The 16,982-nt window shown below is 40.5% G+C and overlaps 1 protein-coding gene across 8 annotated transcripts in view; it reads right to left on the reverse strand.

Moving 5' to 3' along the window:
- Nucleotides 1–16,982, reverse strand: part of LOC149170407 (uncharacterized) — a 217,089-nt gene that overhangs the window by 128,790 nt on the left and 71,317 nt on the right. The window lies entirely within an intron of this gene.

Raw genomic sequence — 16,982 nt, forward strand, 5'->3', positions numbered from 1 at the left:
AGAAAAGCGGAAGAAGAAGGACCTCTCCAAGGTCAAATGCTTCCACTGTGGGGAGTTGGGTCATTATGCGACCCAGTGTCCGAGGAAGAAGAGCAAGGGAGAGGCTTCCGAGACCAAGGCAGTGCCAACAAGGGCAGAGAAGGAAGTGGAGACAGAGGATGATTGTGCCATGAATGCTCATGTGCCACTTCGGAAGAAGTGGGGAGACATCAAGCTGTAGTCAGGTGGACTACAGGCGATGAGGGACAAGATTCTCGAGGTACCCAGCCTCTTGGATTATACCTTGCTACGGGAGCCCCGAAGAGGAGTAGCAGTACTGGCAATGTCAGTAGAGACGGATGCGGATGGAGCGACAAAGGGAGCTACAATGCCGGATTCCCAGGACAGCGCAAGGCTAGCAGGCTGCAACAGTGCGAGAGGCACGGGAGTGTTGCACCAATGCAGGATAGCACAGAGAGGTGTGCAACGGTGCGAGATGCATGGAGTTGTTGCAGCAGCCTAGAGGTCAGAGAGAGAGCACTTGTCAGCGACAGAGGGAGTTTCAGCATCATGAGTGTTTCTAGCCTAACGGAGATGTCAGGGTTGGGAGATCAGTTACTTACTTCTCAGTAACTGAGTTGCAGTGCAGAAGTTAGCAGTGGTAGTGCTATGGGCAGCACGATGCAGCATGATGAGAGGGGTTGCAGTGCATATGCAGCAGTGGCAATGGCAGTGGCAGGGCCATGGGCAGCACCATGGATGCAGAGGGAGTTGCAATACAGATGCAGCAGTGGCAATGGCAGGGCCATGGGTAGCAGTACAAGATGCGGCAGTGCGGAGGATGTTGGGCAGCAAGCCTAGCATCAGCACAGGAACGATGCTGGACGATCAAAGTGATGCTCAGTGAGGAGTATTACTAGAGCACAGTCCTCGCTAAGAGGGAGTGTTGATTTCGGGTAGCATCGGATGTGCTCTAGCCATGAAAATTGTTGTAGAGGCTAAGGCACATGACATCTCCAATACCCAGAAAGGGTTTGGGCATATTCTAAACAGTTTAGGAGATATTAAAATAATTAATATTTTTAATGGAGTCCCTAAGTCTAAACTTATGGAAAATAAAATATTAATGTGAATTAATCTAAGTCCCCTGACACGGGGATTCGGGATTCATAGTGTCAGATTCGAACATGTTGACCCCCCGAAACAGGACATGTAGGATTCGTTATATATCATTTTATTAAAAATATATATATATATATATATATTGAAAATTAGATATTTCTTACACAAATTTTAATTAATGATACAAATTTATTGATTTCAAACATAGATCTTCATCTATAGCATGCATAGTACATACAAAATTCAAATACATGTCAATGGTCACATAAATCATGATTCATAATTCATAAATGAAAGACAACTTACAACTACAAGATAGTAAGATAAACACACTAACAACTGTAGTTTTCTCATTAAGTCATCAAATCAAAATGTGTTACATAAGTCGTGTTGGTGCAATGCCAATGGCAAATAGAAATAGAAAATATAAAACAACTACAGGTATACAAGCCTCAAGGCATCAATCCTCATCATCAGCATCAGAATCAGCATCAATGTCCTCATCATCATGGTCCCCACTGCTCTCCTCTGCATCCTCCTCCTCCCTTACATCCATAGTCGCCTCTGCATCTGCTGGTGTGGAGGATGACCCCTCTAAGTCATCAAATCTAATAGGCTCTAGCACTGGATCATTGAGATCCATGTTGGCCAATGCCAACTCAACACTAGTGTCCAGACCCATATCATCAGGAAAGACATCCCACATCTTTGTCTTTCCCCTCAACCACTCTTCCCTCTGCCTGTAAATAAGACGAAGGTTGGTGTGCACATACACCATTGTCTCTGCCCTGGACTGCTCAAGCCTGCTCTTCTTCACACTATACAAATTCCCATATGTGCTCCAATTCCTCTCGCAACAAGAGGACGAAGTCACCTGAGAGAGGAGCCTCATGGCTAATTGCTGAAGAGGAGGCTTGTTGCTCCATGATTTGCCCACCAACAATAGGGCTTCTTAGCCCCCTTGTCCCTAATCACATCAGAACCTCCAATTCGACCACTGCCAATGGAAAATTCTACAAAGGAATCCTCCACCTCATCAAGCAATGCACTATCCTGAAAAATCCGCCTGAATGCCTCTTTCCTCCCCTGTGAGATTTCACCATCCATGTGAGGAGGGAATCTGCGAGAAGGTCCACCATTCAGCCACTCATGGTTGTAGTATTTGGGGTTCAATGAGTGAGCCAAACAATGTAAAGGTGTACAATTTGTGTCCCATCTGCTGACAAGAATATCATGTATAGTATCACAGAAGGCCTCTGGTGATGTCTCATACTCGAGGCACTCACTCTGTAGAATAATGCTCCTCACAGACTCAATCATGGAATCCCATCCCTCCTAAACCTCTCCTAGGATGGGTTTGTCTATATCTGCAAATCGAAGCAAAGAAATGATAGGGTCCATGATCCGAATAATTAGATCTACCCTCTCCCACCAAGCATCATCTAGCACTATGTCCTTCACTCTTTTAGAGGCTACCTGATCTGTCTTTCTCCAAAAAGACCAAAACTCAGAAATAACCATGGACCCAAGAGCGGTCTTGACCTCCCTCAACCTCTTCAACATCATGAATGAAGAGGCAAACCGTGTATCAGCAATCTTCAACAATGATAGATTGGTGTACTCCTTGTAGATAGTGAGGGCATTTGTATGATTTTGCACAAAGTTACGGATATGTCGTGCATCCTCAATAATGTTACCAATCCAAAGCACATCAGAAGCAATGGATTTCAGTGCTAAGTTCAATGAATGGGCAATGCAAGGTGTCCAAAACACTTGTGGATATTTAGCTTCCACAATCATGCCAGCAACCTTGCAAACAGGTGCATTATCTGTAATGATTTGCACACAAGAATCAACACCTACATCTTCAATAACTTTAATAAATAACTCACCAATAAATTGTGCATCCTTGTATTCTCCAAGTGTATCCACTACTTTCATGAAAACTGGACCATTCAAGGAAGACACCATGAAGTTGATGATTGGGTGTCGTGCTGGATCTGTCCATCCATCAGAAACAATGCTAACCCCAGATGCTGGCCATGATGCTACAATAGGCTCAAGCATTTTTTGCACCTCTTTTTTGCCTTCATCAATAATGTGGTTCTCAGCTTCTCTGACCCAGGAGGCACATACCTTGGTGGAGCCCCTTGAGTTAGAGCTCGGCACATCTCAATAAATAGAAGTGAGCGTGCAACATTAAATGATATGAAGTTTTGATAGAAGAAGAAGACAATGGTGAGATCTAGCTCTTCCCGTCTGTCTTTTTGGAAAATCTTATCCACTAGACCAGGTGCAATTGCTCTTCTTTTTGCTGCTTGTCCCCCAATAGAACTCTCAAATGGAAATTTGGTGGTGGATTTCCTCAAAAATGGAAGGGGGTCTTCATTCTTGGGTTTTCTTGATTTTGAAGCCACATTTTTGTTAAATTGGCAACTAGGGGCAAACTCCATGTGGGTCAGCTTATTTATGGCAGCTGATATTTTCATTGGATCCCTCTCGTCAAGAGTGTTAGGATTGATCTAAAGATCATCCGATTCCGATAAGTATTTATGGAGATATGAATTTATTTTGATTATGTAATTATTATCAAGCCGACCAGCTCTTACATAGGCTCAAGAAGCCCAATAGACATGTCTATTCATCATCTACATTTTAGTATAAATTGGCAAGGACTTGAAGTCATTCTTGAGTTTTTGGAGAAGGAAAGTCACAAAAAGAATACACTGACCTAATTTGATGATGCCCTAATCCAACACAGCCTTGGAGACCTTATAAGATATACGTTGTTCATAGTGGATACGCTGTGGATATTATACGCTGGTTTCATGCAGTCATGGGAGATATTCAACGCAGTCAATGAAGACTCATCCAACGCAGTGATGATCTGTTCATGGTTACGCTGTTCATAGTGACATCAGTCAACGTGATGCCCTAATTATACACAGGGCAGAGATCCTTACACGCAATGTAATGGGTCAAGGTATGAAGTCACATCCAAAGCATGGAAGTCGCAGTAATAACATAATGAAGCACGTAAGAGCCGCAGTCATGGTAATGAAGACGCTGTAAGGGTAATAAAGGCCGCAGTGATGACCTAGCTGTAGTAGCCGCAGTAAGGAAGTCACCTAGACGCAGTCAATGGTGACACTCAGCCCTAGCCGCAGATCATTGCATTTATAAGCAGATCATGGAGACTTCTTTATACGTTGTTCATAAAAGGTAAGTAAATGCAATCAAACGTTGTCCTATGTTATATATATACACGCTGTTCACATGAAGCATAACTCGGGTATCCGCTTTGAGTTGAGTAGTCGTAGCAATATAATGAAACCCTATATGCTGGTCATTACGTATACACACAATGTTGACCATTACGTGTCAACTACCCATAGCAGTACACCCCCTTTTTCGCAAAAGGGACAGCACTGGATCGACATGTCCGTGCCATTCGAATGTCATCATCAGCGCGATCATGTTATGTTGTAAACCCAGTCTGCATGTGTACATTGTAAATAATCTTAGCAGATCTGAGTCATGTATGTAAATTGCCTAGGAAAACCTAATTTTCTAGTGATAATCTACGTTCCAGAAGGTTTTTTGTCTCACTGATCCATGATCGGCAGAGTTTTCCTTCAGCCTAACCCCAAAGCCAGAATGAATTTTGTCGTCAGAATCTTAGGGGACTCCTAGTGTACTTGGTCGAGTCTATGTAAAAGTAATTTGGAAATAACTCTAACTATTTGGTTAGGTTATTACAAATTGCTTGATCTGCTAGATTATAGTTGTGTCGCAGAACTGGGTGGTCTATGAGGGTCTATGTCAAATGGGTTTTCCCCCTTGAGATGTAAAATTGTAAAAGTCATGATGTAAAGTGTCTTGAGGGTTAGAAAATGTTTTAATCCCCTCATAAGTCCTAGGTCCTAGGTGATTTTTCCAAAGGGCTAAGTTCGAGGATCCAAAAATAAAAAAATAAAAATAATAAAAAAATATATAAATAACAAAAAAATAATAAAATTAAAAAAAATTAAAATAACTAAAAAAGTTTAAAATTTAAAAATTAAAATAAAATAAAATTTTAAAAATAATTTATAAATAAATTAATTAATTAAAAATATATATAATAAAATAATAATAAGTCAAAGTTTTGAGAAAATAAATGTAAAATTTAAATTTTTAATATATTAAAATGCATTTAAAATTTCAACGGAAGAGATTAAAAGGGATTTTGATCCTCATCGACGATCAAGATTAGTTTGACATGGATCACTTGAACTAGCCATTGGGAAATTTTCCTTTAAATAGGGTGTTAGGGGTCATTTGAGATCAGATTGGATCTGAGAGTGTGGTGCTAAAGAAAGCTCTCTTGTAGTCATTTTTTTTGTGCAATAAAGAAAGACTTTGGGGTTGAAATCTTGCTGGTGTTACTCTTCTGGAAGTGTTGTAAGATGATTTATTTTTCTGCATAATTTTATTTTCAGCCATTGATAATAGCTTGATGAAGATTGATTTAGGCACAGGTATCTTGTCTAATCTCTGGGGTTTGAATGATAGTTTAGATTCTGAAATATAATGGCAGGTATCTCCATTTGATCTGAATTTCTCTGTTGTTTTCTCCCTCTATGTTAATGGTTGATTTAAGCTGTGCAGGATATCCTTAGTTTTGAGTTTACCGGGCGTTAGGGGAAGTTCTCCGCTGAACCAGCCAACTCCCGGATTGCGTTTTCTAAAAGAGCCCAGCCAGTTTTGATCCCGGGCTTATCATTTGAATTTTTTTTTATGAATGCATGAAGGGTTTTCTGAAGCATCTCACATTAAATTTAAAATTCTGAAAATACTTCTGTGGATTATTGATAAATCTGGCTGCTTAGAGTCGTTAATCTGTAAATACTGTAATTATTTAGCTGATTTAGGGTTTTCAGTTTTGTTTCTTGCACATATTATCTTTGGGTGTTCTGGTTTTTGCCATTACAGGTTGCAGGTACAGGTTTTTTGAGAAAATTTTCAGGGTTTCCATCAGGCAATCTGGAGCAGGAAAGATTTAAAATTTTGATCAAGTTTTTGGACTACGGGTCTACAACCTGCGTTTTCATTTTTCATTGTTGCCTGGGGTTTTATTGCTGCAAAGAATCTTCGAAATTTTTAAAATCCCACAGGCTTTGTTGTTGCTTCATCCCACGCTGCCGGCTCCAGAACTGCAAGCCCATTACGCTGTCCAGCATCGCTCTCCACACAATCACTGCCATTCACTTCTGCTGCCATCGTGAATCCATCCCTCGTCCATTTCCTCACCTCGTAGCATCCATATCAGCTGGCCATCCACACACCTGCAAAGTGTCCCACATAGTACGCTGCCCTAGTTCAACTCTCTTGCCAACAAACGCAGCTTCATACCTGCGTCCTTCCACGCTACTCCAGCACCTGCAAACAAAAAAATATATATATAAAAAAAGCACGTTGCTCCTCGCACTTCTACTGTCCGGATCTGCATACACACAACCTCAAACCCTCTCCACCATCGCTGCAGCACTCGTCCAGGCAGCTGCACCCACACGCACCTCACTTGTACACACCTCCCACGCATCTCTTCATCCTCCCATCGATTTCGATTTTTTTTTGTGGGTTGCCTTTGATTTTATATGCATATAAGCTAGGTTAGCGTATTTTTTCCTTTTTGTATGTGTTTGAAAATTAAAAATAAAGATAAAAAATCGATTTTCATTTTTGTTAGATTGGGTATTAGCTTGAATTTAGTTACGTACTATTTCTTTTTTTTTATGTTAGGATTATAGTGTAAAATTTTCTGTTGTTACATAGTTTTGGTTTTAAATTTTATTTATGTAGCTTTAGTTTCATTTACCTTAGTTTCTTTTGGGTTTTAGATTTTGAATTAATTTAAATTTAGTGTCATTTTGTTTTGACTTTAAAAAATATAAAAAGGCATAAAGGGTCCCTTTAGTTTCTTTTGATTAGGTGTTAGATCTAATTTTTTAAAAGTTTGATTTTAAAAATAATATCAAAAAATCATTAAAAGTTTGAAAATAAAAAAATTGATTTTCATTTTTTAGGATTAGCTGCTAGTTTCAAATTTAGTGGTGTTTTATTTTTTAATAATAAATCAAAAAATCAAAAAATATAAAAAATATAAAAATAATAAAATAAAAAAGCATCTAAAAGTTCTTTTTAGACTTTAGATTAGGCTAGATTTTAATTTTATTGAGATTTTAGTTTAATTTAGAATTTTATAAAAAAAAAAAAATTAGATGCTTAGGCCTATTCATTAGACTTTAGATTAGACTTTAGATTAGGCCTATTCATGGTGAGACCTATATGCTGTGCATGGAATCATATGTATGTAAACGTTGTCATATAAATGGAATGCAGGTAATATGCCACGCAGTCAACGCAATATATATTGGTACGCAGTGGTAATATCTACACGGTTCATGATCAGGACACAGGAAATAATATAGCACATATGAACGCAGTCAAGCTGAGCAAACCCTATACGGAAAATAATGGGACTGCATAGAGTATTGCGTGGAACTATAGCCTAGCTTCTTTGCTAGGCTACAAGCAACAGCAAGCAGCTAAGGCTGATGTGCATATGGTTGTATGATGAGGCATCAAGAAGTTATAGCAGTAGCATTATGAGCAGCATGATGGGCAGCATAAGTGCATGATGACATGGAGCATGGACAGCAGCATGATCAATGAGATCATGGACATGAAGGACAACATGATGATAATCATGTTTAGTATGGTGCAATATGCAGTGATGCAACAAGTGGACCTAGATGTAGCACCACGATAGGTGAAGACGTCACCTTGAGAATCAGTTGAAGAAGAATGTTTTCCGTTGATCTCATCGTTAAACGAAATGATCTAGATAAGTCAAAGTGTTGACTTCTATTGTAAATGTACTATCTCTCTCTTTCTCTGCTGAATTTTGAAGAACATAAAAGAAGAATTGATCAAGGGTTTCCCCACACATTGTGGGGTTTGTCCCTGGCTTGCGCCACATCTTGTGTCCTCTTGTCTTGGCTTGTCTTCTGCGATTTATATTTATGTTCTATCTGCAATTTACTTTATGCTGATGTGATTGCTGATATGGAAAAGAAATTGAAATAAATTGCTCTAGCATAGAACATACCTAAAATTAAGATGGAATCAGAGCTGAGGCGAAGACAATGCCCAAGCAAGAGTGAAAGAGCAATCACTGAAGACAGTTGGGACAAGATAAAAGGATCAATGGGTTCCTCATAATTCACCCAGGGTGCAGTCGAAGCAGAAAATATTATCAGACTGGCGCAGTGGAAATTTCTTATGGCCTACCTAAAGATCACTTCATTGGGAAGTTCGGATCTAAGGATGGAAGGAAAGGCAAATGCCTTGGTTACAATAAGTTCGGCCCTTATACGAAGGAGTGTCCAAAGGGCAGAGAATGTAGGTCATCAAGGGCACGGCCGACTCTTCAAGGAAGCAAGGAACCCCAGGAATGGAAGTCGAAGGTTTTAAGATGGCATTTGTCGATGAAAAGGTACGTAATTGAAAATAGAATTTTCAAAGATGCTTTTGAGTTTAGGGTTGTATTAAGTTACAGGAAGTCCACTGGGGACCATGTCCATTGACACATAGCACCGAAGGTCTGTGAGTCAAATGGTGACAGGGAAGCCTGAATTCAAAAAGAGCATGAAAGTACATGTCTCAGATGTACCGAAGGAAAATCTTACAAGGGGACCATTCCCCTCATGTAGCAGGTCCACAGGTGTGGAACAACCCGAGGGGTTTGAGATTGATAATCAGGAATCTCACATATGCAGGTGGAAGAAAGCCCTCTATGGCTTGAAGCAAAACAACCCGGGCGTAGTATGAGAGGACCGATAGCTGTTTGATGAAGCTGAGATTCACTAAGGAGTGAAACCGATCCAAACCATTATCCGAAGTTTGTGGATGATAGACCTCTCATACCGGCACCTTATGCGGACAAACTATTTTTGACAGTTGCAGACCCTCTCATTTGCAGAAGTAAGAAGGAGTTGGATTCCAGACATATGTTTTGCAGTTAGCACGGGGAGCTCATATTTGATTGAGCCTCACTGGATTGGTGCCAAGAATCTTCTAAAATGTCTTAAGGGCACAATCTCTCATGGATTGAGATACACTGCCGGAAATATGAAACTGCATGATTACTCGAATGCTGATTGGGCAGGCAATGTGGAGGATCACTGGAGCACTTCTTAGTGCTGTTCCTCTTTGGATTTTGCTTCTAAGCAGGAAGCAGAAGTCGGCTGTTATAAGCACCGCCGAGATCGGATACATATCTACGAGTATGATCTCGTATGAAGCTGCCTGGTTGGGGAAGCTCTTCAGTGAGCTGTTTGTACACATGATGAATACCACTGAGATTCTCTGTAACAACCAGAGGTGGGATTCGATTATTGAGGAATCCCGTATTCGATGATTGCTCCAGCGGGTAGACATCAAATACTACCTTATCTAGATATGGTAAGTCGATGAGCAAGGAGGCTCCATCACACTGAGATGATGTACATGTCGCTAAAGCCCCGGGGGAAAGATCAAATCTGTGATTTTCCCCGAACAACTTGGAGTCGTCAAGAAACCCTTGTACAAGGGTCCTGCATGTTGCATACAGTGAGCTCTGGGAGCTCTGGGCGCTTGCGGTTCTTACTAGAGAAACGTACGACCACAGGGTGACTCACCCTCCCCTGGTGGTGCGCATTGGGACAAGATGATTCGCTCTCTTATGAGACAAGATGATTCGCTCTCTTGTGGAACAGGATGATTCGCTCTCCTGTGTAGCAAGATGATTAGTTCTCCTGTGAGGCTTGGATTGATGTGTTCTCCATGGCGATTGTAGCAGGATTGATGTGTTCTCCTGTGAGGACTGGATTGATGTGTTCTCCATGGCGATTGTAGCAGGATTGATGTGTTCTCCTGTGAAGACGGGATTGATTAAGTTCTCCTGTCGAGGCATCCTACCCATGCAGTCTGGGACTCATGGGAAGTACCTCTCATCTGATCAATGAGCAAGGAAATGAAGTTAGGGACCATAATAGCATCGATGGACGCATCGCTGTATCTACTGTACTCCCTACGCTAGGATGACCTCCATTGATCTGGGATCAATGATACTGGTCTAGGACCAGTGGTAGGAGTTGTACCATACTATGACGCTGACTTCGGGTCGGTTGAGACTGGTCTGGGACCAGCGGTACATACTCTGAGACTGACTTCGTGTTAGTGCAGTAGTGGTCTGGGACCAGTGCAAGTGGTACATACTATGACGCTGGCTTCGGGTCGCCTGAGACTGGTCTGGGACCAGTGGTACACTCTCTGAGACTGCGATACTGGTCTGGGACCAGTGATAGGAGTGGTACCCACTATGACGCTGACTTTGGGTTGGTTAAGACTGGTCTAGGACCAGTGGTACGCACTTTGAGACTGACTTCGGGTCAATGGAGAATGGTATGAGACATTCTCGATCAATTCTTCTTCTTCATAGTTGAGCAGAGCCAGCTAAGCTGAGCTGAGCTGAGCAGAGCCAGCTGAGACAGTAAAGCTGAGCATAGCAAAGCAGAGCCAGCAGAGCTGAACAGAGCCAGCAGAGCTGCGCAGAGCTGAGCAGAGCAGAGCAAAGCCAGCAGATTTGAGAAGAGCAAAGCAGAGACAGCAGAGTTGAGCAGAGCAGAGCAAGCAGAGATGGGTAGAGCAGTGCAAGGCACTGATGGCAGAGATAGTACAGTCGAACTTATGGATCAACGGTTGGAGTTCTCCCTAGTTGAGAGGGAGTGTTAAATTGGCAACTAGGGCCAAACTCCATGTGGGTCAGCTTATTTATGGCAGCCGATATTTTTATTGGATCCCTCTCGTCGAGAGGTGTAGGATTGATCTAAAGATCATCCGATTCCGATAAGTATTTATGGAGATATGAATTTATTTTGATTATGTAATTATTATCAAGCCGACCAACTCTTATGTAGGCTCAAGAAGCCCAATAGACGTGTATATTCATCATCTACATTTTAGTATAAATTGGCAAGGACTTGAAGTCATTTGAACACATTCTTGAGGTGATCTCCTCTCCACGTCTTGGGTTTTTGGAGAAGGAAAGTCACAAAAAGAATACGCTGACCTAGTTTGATGATGCCCTAATCCAACGTAGCCTTGGAGACCTTATAAGATATACGCTGCTCGTAGTAAATGATATACGTTGTTCATAGTGGATACGTTGTGGATATTATACGCTGGTTTCATGCACTCATGGGAGATATTCAACACGGTCAATGAAGACTCATCCAACGCAGTCATGATTTGTTCATGGTTACGTTGTTCATAGTGACATCAGTCAACATGATGCCCTAATTATACACAGGGTAGAGATCCTTACACGCAATGTAATGGGTCAAGGCATGAAGTCACATCCAAAGCATGGAAGTCGCAGTAATAACATAATGAAGCACATAAGAGCCGCAGTCATGGTAATGAAGACACTGTAAGGGTAATAAAGGCCGCAGTGAAGACCTAGCTGTAGTAGCCGCAGTAAGGAAGTCACCTAGACGCAGTCAAAGGTGACACTCAGCCCTAGCCGCAGATCATTGATGACATTTATAAGCAGATCATGGAGACTTCTTTATACGTTGTTCATAAAAGGTAAGTAAACGCAATCAAACGCTGTCCTATGTTATATATATACACGTTGTTCACATGAAGCATAACTCGGGTATCCGCTTTTAGTTGAGTAGCCGCAGCAATATAATGAAACCCTATACGCTGGTCATTACGTATACACACAGCATACACTTGGATCTGGCAGCGTAGATAACACGCAGCATGGAACGCAGGAATGCAGTCATGGCACGTGGATCTGGCAGCATAGATAACACGCATCTTGGTGAAACACAGTTATGGTGAACGTAGTGGCATTATGGTGAAACGCAATCCTGGCAATGTCAAGAATGAAGCAACAGTCAACGTGATGAATCTGTTCCATTTCATAAGGAACAACAAAATAGCGTAGGCCTGTTCATGGTGAGACCTATACGCTGTGCATGGAATCATATGCATGTAAACGTTGTCATATAAATGGAACACAGGTAATATGCCACACAGTCAACGCACTATATATTGGTACGCAATGGTAATATCTACACAGTTCATGATCAAGACGCAGGAAATAATATAGCACATATGAACGCAATCAAGCTGAGCAAACCCTATACAGAAAATAATGGGACTGCATAGAGTATTGTGTGGAACTATAGCCTAGTTGCTTTGCTAGGCTGCAAGCAACAGCAAACAACTAAGGCTGATGTGCATATGGCTGTATGATGAGGCATCAAGAAGTTATAGCAGCAGCATTATGAGCAGCATGATGGGCAGCATAGGTGCATGATGACATGGAGCATGGACAGGAGCATGATCGATGAGATCATGGACATGAAGGACAACATGATGATAATCATGTTTAGTATGGTGCAATATGCAGTGGTGCAGCAAGTGGACCTAGATGTAGCACTACGATAGGTGAAGACGTCACCTTGAGAATCAGTTGAAATAGAATGTATTCAACTGATCTCATCGTTAAACGAAATGATCTAGATAAGTCAAAGTGTTGACTTCTATTGTAAATGTACTATCTCTCTCTCTGTGCTGAATTTTGAAGAACATAAAAGAAGAATTGATCAAGGGTTTCCCCACACATTGTAGGGTTTGTCCCTGGCTTGCGCCACATCTTGTGTCCTCTTGTCTTGGCTTGTCTTCTGTGATTTATATTTATGTTCTATCTGCAGTTTACTTTATGCTGATGTGATTGCTGATATGGAAAAGAAATTGAAATAAATTGCTCTAGCATAGAACATACCTAAAATTAACACCAACAATGGACTCCTTTTCCAATTCTTTTCTCTTTTGTAAAGGAACAGCTTTACAAGTTCCAATCCCACAACCCGGTAAAGCCAACAAATGGGCTTTCACACGGAAATATGTGCTTTTGAAAGCAATGTGACAAAAGTTGCATCTCCATTGCACATTGCCTCCTCCCTTCCCCTTGGTGCTTGTCCCATCCTCTCTTGTGACATATTTCCACAAGGGATATTTCTCAATGTTGTCTTTAGGTCCTCCTCTTCCCTCAACATTACTTGCAGCAGACTCTGATGATATTGGGGGAGGAGGGGCATCTCCAATGGAGACATTCTTGCCCTTCCTTTGCCCCCTAACTGCTGCCTTTGATTGAGCCATGAATACTATAAAAAAAATGAACAAAACATGCACAAATTTGTAAACAAAAAATCATATACAAACTGTTGTAATAGAATAAGAAATGCAAAAAAATGGAGCTGAAATGCACTTACCTGGTGCTTGAATCTCCTTGCCGAACGCTCTACTCCCTTAGCTCCTTGCTCCAAACCCTTATCTCCTTGCAAACAGCTCAAACAATGCAAATACAAATGACAAACAGCGTGAAAGAATGAAGGAAATGCGTGCTTTTTAACCCATGGGAGGCACTTTTCTGGGATATGAATCCTAAAATCGAGATTCGCTGAGCATGTACGGGATTTGTACAAGATTCGTACGAATCCTAGTCGGACTCGTCGAATCCGGTTTTGGGATACAATTTTCCAGCGAATCGTATCGGATACACGGGATTCGGATTCACCGGGGTATATCAACGAATCCAGTTACTTAGGAATTAATATAAAACTGTGTTAGAATGGTCCAAAAGTCATGGATCAAGCCAGATCTAATCTTAGCCGTTGATTAGAGACTCAATCTCGACCGTTGATTTGTCAACAAGAAAAGTATAAGAGGAGGCTTGAGGGTCACTTGGAGAACACACCAAGAGATCAAGATTTTGACTTTCTGGGGTTGGGTTTGCTGAGAAAGTTGAGAGAGTGATCAGAGTTGCAGCTAAGGGGCAATGAATACAGAAGCAGAGAGGCAAAGATAGCACCGGGAAGATCAGTGCAGTAGCTGGAGAGAGGGACGCAGAGCCAACTAGGGCTCACACAGAGGCAGCCAGGAGTTGTGCAGTGCCTCAGAGGGCCAGTGTGGGTAATGCAGAGGGCTAGAGGACTGACGCAGTGCCTCCAGAGGCTGACGCAGGCCAAGCCAGAGTGACATTGGGCTAACGTTGGGCCAGAGAGAGGCTAACGCAATCCCTAGAGGCTAACGCTGGGGTTTCGTGGGGCAGATTGGAGCTGTGGAGCTGCCAGAGTATCTGCTTCTGAGTAGAGAGGTACTACTGCCGAGATTTTTCTCTATTGGGTTAGCCGAATTTGGCACCCAGATTGTATTCTGAAACTACTTAATAAATCAAACCCTCGGATAGTTGCATCAGTTTTCTCGCATTAGGTTTTTCAGGGGACATTAGTCCAAAAACAACGGTGTCACTTGTGTGCTAGTTTCTGTTTCCTTCAGTTGATGATCTGTAATGTGTTGAACATGTACTTGTATTTATTTCCAGTGTTTACATGGTAAATAACTTGTTAATTAACAGAACAAGTAGGTAGGAATAAATCAGAAAGTACATGAAGGGTTTCTAATGGGTTAGACTTAGAAACTTCAACAGTATATACAAATAGATGGAAAGATATACAAGGTTAGATGGAAATATATACACAAGATCTATTCACAAATTTAATAATACAAGCTCTTTAAGTAGCAGATCTATTCATCAAAGCTCTAAAATAATTTTGAAAAGATTTTGAAAAAAATTTAAATTTAGATCTAGAGCAAATGTTAAGGAAAACCCCTTCTCTTATTCAAATGATAAGTCTTCAAGTGACCCACCATGGGTTCTTTATAACTGAGAATCTACACACTTGAAAAATAATTGTTAGATCCACATAGATTTGGATAGCACAGTGACAGAGGATTCTACGGGTTTAACCAAAAACCAATAGATCTGCTACACCTAGTGTGTTTCTCCAAATCCAAACAATGATGCAAGGTAACTATACACCAATGAATCTTCAAAAGCTAATGGAAATAACAATATGAAGCACTAGTAGAACATTAAACACAAGAGATCAGAGAGATTATACCATATCACTGAAGAATAACACCATAATTTTGCCCCAAAGACTTTTATTATATGCTTAGAAAAATATTACAATGATAGCAAAGCTTCGCTTGACCAAGAGCTCAAGATTACATGATGATACAATGATGAGCTTAGAGCTTCATCATGAGAGCCTCCAAGTGGAAAAATGGCTAGTTGGACCTAATCCATGGCTTGATCCTTGTCAAAAAATTTCGAACCCTTGATTATTGTTGCACAGATCTCCAAAAAAATTCGACTTCCTTGATGGATGTGCTGGATGGACCAATATTTGACTTCTGGGTGGTTTTGGACCACTGGAAAATCTTCAAAAATAATTTTCTTGGAATTCCCTCATTCAAAAATCAAAATAACCACCTAGACCAAAAAATTCAATTTCCTTGAGAAAATATTTTCTTTTTGGCCCAATGAATTTTTTGTGGGCCTTTTCTGCCTTGGAAATGAGACTTTCAATTTGATCTCATTTTTGGAAAATGCACATTCCCTTTTTAATTATTTTTCCACTTGGAGAAAATTTTATTTTCTCTTTCTTTTTTTTACTACTGTCTAGCTATTAATTTGCCAGTTTTCACTAGAAAATAATAATAATGACTCTAGAGGGGATTAAACATATTTTTCCACCCTCAAAGTGTGTCTATATAGATAGTTTAGGAGTTGAGGTGTAAAATCAAGTACTCATACCCCCTAGAACCTCTATGGACAATACTTATTACATCAAAAATTACATAGACATCATAGGCAGAAAGGGAATAATGACAATGAAAACATGACCTCTAGACTCAACCAAATTCTGTGACACTTTATAGATGATCTAGTATGATAATTTACATAGACTCGATACATTAGGACTCACCTAAGACCTTACCATTGAGCCACACTCTAGCTTTGGGGCATATCTTGGGAGAAAAACTCTACCAATTATAAATGTTTAAAAACACAGATAATTGGAGGAGGAAAAAAACTCCCTAGAGTGAAACTCTTTGGTATAAATCATAGGCTTACCTAAATGTTTTACATGGCTTTATAAGCATACTAGAGCCATTTTTACATCAAGGCTCACAGGGCAGCAGAATTTGGATTACAATACAAAGACCAGAAGTTGTAAGATGATGATGAAATCTGAAAAAAAATTGACTGCTTTGAACTGCACTCTGCTCATGGGATGGTTGACACATCAGAGGTCAACAGGAGGATAAATGGTAACTGAAAAGTGAGAGGTCTGAGAAAATGAAAGATAAACTGCTATCACTGGAGTATTCCCGTGGACCACAGACCTTTCACCTATAGGCTATTTCAGTAAGAGATGAGACGCATTGATGCAAGGTTAAATTATTTAGTATACAAATAGAAAGTTTTTGCTAAGTGTGGAAATGGGCAAGCCAACTAATGAGGTTTAGAGTCAGTCTGTGTTGTGGTTTGTCAACCTTGATAAGCTAGTATAAGTAGTGCATTGCAAAGCTGTATGGTTGTCATACTTTTGGATGATCATATATAATTTTCCTTTATTAGCAGATGGAAATTTTAGTATTGTTAGATGTTCATCCTTCAAGTAGTAAAGTCAAATTTTAGAACCGTTAGATACGATCTTTTCCATGTGCCATAAGATTGCCTAAAATTTAAAGAGATGAGGAACCCAATAAAAGCATATTTATCTGAAAAAGTTTTGCAGCAGAAAAATATATATTCTTTTATGAATACTGGCATAAGCAAAAGATGTATAACGGTGACCTCCAAGTTTTTCTCAAATGCAGGCAAACAATTTTTCAAAAAGAACAGAGCTAGTTCAATGTTAGCGTAG

This window comes from Pinus tabuliformis, chromosome 4_2 (genome assembly GCF_031772625.1).
Source record: "Pinus tabuliformis cultivar Carrire ecotype Pingquan chromosome 4_2, CPIR1, whole genome shotgun sequence".
Lineage (NCBI taxonomy): Eukaryota > Viridiplantae > Streptophyta > Pinopsida > Pinales > Pinaceae > Pinus > Pinus tabuliformis.